At 45.2% G+C, this 3,805-nt stretch overlaps 1 pseudogene; it reads left to right on the top strand.

Moving 5' to 3' along the window:
* Window positions 1-1,441: 1,441 nt before the first annotated feature.
* LOC100598224 lies at window positions 1,442-2,943 on the top strand (annotated as a pseudogene).
* Window positions 2,944-3,805: the final 862 nt, after the last annotated feature.

The following is a 3,805-nucleotide window of genomic DNA, read 5'->3' as shown; positions in this document are numbered from 1 at the left end:
AGGCTGCAGTGAGCCGAGATCACTCCACTGCACTCCAGCCTGGGCCACAGAACGAGACTCCGTCTCAAAAAAGCAAAAACAAAAACAAAACCCAAACCACAACTTTTTGAGAGTTGGAAGACCATGAAGTAGAGTACCCGGGACTTAGAGTCTGGCCATGAATTTGGAATACCACCCTTTCTACTTCTCTGTATGGCAGGCGGTGAGATGTCCATCCTCTGAGACTCAGCACTCTCATCTGAGCTGATTTCTAGGTGATCTAATGGAAGCGAGTGATGATGAAACCGATCGTGGGTGCCCGCTGCGTGATCTCTCTGTGATGGATGCGGAAAGTCAAGGCAAAGTGAATCTCCCATACATTCGTTACTATTTTAAGCTTCAACTCCATACAGTTCAACGGAAATATCCCCTGACCTGAAGTTCCGGTTTCCCTGCATTCCAGACAGGACATTTTCTTTTGTCCTTATCTCAGTAAGTACTGAGTATTGTGAGAGGAACAAGTGAGTCTCTTTTGTTTCTGATTCCCCAGAGCCTGTATCTTGCTTGGCACAGAAGAGGTAGCAAAAGTCAAAATCTATGTTAAATTTTGAATTGACACTTCCTTGGTTCACAACAATTGGCTGTCATCAGTGTGACTTCGACTTACTTGATTCTTTTTGTTTTTTGTGTTTTGAGACGGAGTTTTGTTCCCGTTGCCCAGGCTGGAGTGCAGTGGTGTGATCTCGGCTCACCGTAGCCTCTGCCTCCCAGGTTCAAGCCATTCTCCTGCCTCAGCTTCCCGAGTAGTTGGGGCTACAGGCGCCCGCCGCCATACCGGGAGAAGTTTTTGTATTTTTAGTCGAGGCGGGGTTTCACCATGTTGGCCAGGATGGTCTTGATCTCCTGACCCCGTGATCCGCCCTCCTCGGCCTTCCAAAGTGCTGGGATTACAGGCATGAGCCACCGCGTCCGGCCGAACTTTCTGATGAAAACTCTAAGTCCACCTAAGCTAAGGACAGGAGTTGTAGCTGACGTGAATTTTCAAAGAAGACCCACCGATTTGAGGAAGCAATTACTCTCCTGCTGAAGGTGAAAAGTCAGAAAACGGAACGATGAAATCACTAGGACCTAACCGGCATGTGGAGCTATTTTCTGCTTATGAACTATCAACTTTCATTTCATTTCCAGCTGACATGGTCTCAGCTCTTGTTGCCCAGGCTGGAGTGCAATGGCTCCATCTCAGCTCACCGCAACCTCCGCCTCCCAGGTTCAAGCAATTCTCCTGCCTCAGCCTCCTGAGTAGCTGAGATTACAGGCATGCACCACTACGCTCGGCTAATTTTGTATTTTTAGTAGAGACGGGGTTTCCCCATGTTGAGGCTGGTCTCGAACTCCTGACCTCAGGTGATCCGCCCGCCTCAGCCTCCCAAACTGCTGGGATTACAGGCGTGAGCCACCGCGCCCCGCCCGGTCTCAGCTGCTATACAGTGTTTATAAATGTTCTAAATCAAGGGAATTTGTATCAATCTAGTAGAATAAAATAAAATATTTGAGTTCTTAATTTCCTTTAATTAGGATAATCTTTTTCTTCAAGTGAAGAGAACGGCTTTGTTACGTATTTTTCTTCGGACGAGATAGGCTGTATTTTCTAGCAGTTACGCATTTGTTATGTATGATGATCTGGTTCTTGGAACATTCTTGAATCTAGTTTCTCTAAGGCAGGCATGTACAGCAAGAAGTGAAGAACACAGAAATCAATGATGAAAGCATTAGAAGACAAGTGAGTTTGTCAGAACTGCAAAATATTGCTGAGCGTGGATTGCTCTGAAATCTGAAAACATTACTTGTGAATTGCTTCTATCCAAAATGCAGACACAATGCCGGGTGTTGGTTTACTTGTTTCCCATTTTTCAACTCCCTTTTCTAGGCAAAAGGTGTCCAAACCATGCAGACCCACAGAATCTAACCGATGTCTCTAGATGCCTCCTCCTAGAACTCTCAGGGGATCCAGAACTGCAGCCGATCCTCGCCGGGCTGTTCCTGTCCATGTGCCAGGTCATGGTCCTGAGGAACCTGCTCAGCATCCTGGCCATCAGCCCTGACTCCCACCTCCACACCCCCATGTACTTCTTCCTCTCCAACCCGTCCTCGCCTGACATGGGTTTCACCACCACCACGGTCCCCGAGATGATTGTGGACATCCAATCTCACAGCAGAGTCATCTCCTAGGCAGGCTGCCTGACTCAGATGTCTCTGTTTGCCATTTTTCGAGGCATGGAAGAGAGAAACGCTCCTGAGTGTGATGGCCTAGGACCGGTTTGTAGCCATCTGTCACCCTCTGTATCATTCGGCCATCATGAACCCGTGTTTCTGTGGCTTCCTAGTTTGGTTGTCTTTTTTTTTTTTTTTTTTCTTCTCAGTCTTTTAGACTCCCAGCTGCACAACTTGATTGCCTTGCTAACGACCTGCTTCAAGGGTGCGGAAATTCCTAATTTTTTCTGTGACCCTTCTCAACTCCCCCATCTTGCATGTTGTGACACCTTCACCAATAACATAATCATGTATTTTCCTGCTGCCGTATTTGGGTTCCTTCCCATCTCGGGGACCCTTTCCTCTTACTATAAAATGGTTTCCTCCATTCTGAGGCTTTCATCGTCAGGTGGGAAGTATAAAGCCTTCTCCACCTGTGGGTCTCCCCTGTCAGTTGTTTGCTGAGTTTATGGAAGAGGCGTTGGAGGGTACCTCAGTTCAGATGTGTCCTCTTCTCCCAGAAAGGTTGCAGTGGCCTCAGTTATGTACACGGTGGTCACCCCCATGCTGAACACCTTCGTCGACAGCCTGAGAAACAGGGATATTAAAGGTGTCCTGCAGCGGCCACACAGCAGCACGGTCCAATCTCCATATCTTTTTATCTGTTCCATTCCTTTTGTAGTGTGGGTTAAAAAAGGCAATCAGGTCAAATAAGAATGATAACACAGGGTGAACACCCACTGTGACATTAGGAGTAATACCTCCTTAGGATATAAAGAACACTGTCACAGAGTATACACACAAGGGGTACACCCACTGTGATATTAGAAGCAATATCTCCCTATAATATGAAGAAAAATATCACAGGGTGATTTTATTCCCGTTGTTGGTAATAAAACAATGATAAATATTAAGATTAATAACTAATATTAAAAATGACATTAATAGTAATAATTCTAATCATGCATAATCCTCTCTTTAAAATAATCATTAATGATTAATAACGTTATACTATGAATTAATATTACCATTGATAGTTATTAATGAGACTGATGTTTAATAATTCACAATATTATGACTCCTAATACCGCAGGAGGTGTACACCTGCCTGTGATATTGTTCCTAATATCCAGGGATGGACAGCATGATATTAGTTTTAATATCGCAGTAGGTGTACACTCACCCTGTGACACTGATCCTAATATCCAGCGGGTAGAGTATGACATGACTGCAACATAGCAATGAATGTACAGCCACCCGGTGATATTGCTCCTAACATTCACGGAAGAAGCGTACGACGTTACTCCCAATATCGCAGGGAGTGTAAAGCCCTTCTGTGATATTGTTCCTAGTATCCCGAGGTGGAGAGGATGATAATTATTCCAGCATCGCAGGCTGTGTTCACCCACTCTGTGATATTGTTATTAATATCCTGAAAGGGAGAGCATGATGTTACTCCCCATAATAGATATTATTCCCCATAATAGGGCAGGAGGTGCACATCCACCCTGTGATATTCCTCCTAATATTCAGAGTCCGAGAGGTTGATATTACCCCCAATATCACAGGAAGTGTA

Source organism: Nomascus leucogenys, chromosome 9, assembly GCF_006542625.1.
Source record: "Nomascus leucogenys isolate Asia chromosome 9, Asia_NLE_v1, whole genome shotgun sequence".
NCBI lineage: Eukaryota > Metazoa > Chordata > Mammalia > Primates > Hylobatidae > Nomascus > Nomascus leucogenys.
Note: the sequence above shows the minus strand (reverse complement) of the source record. Positions and strands in the feature narration are given on the sequence as shown.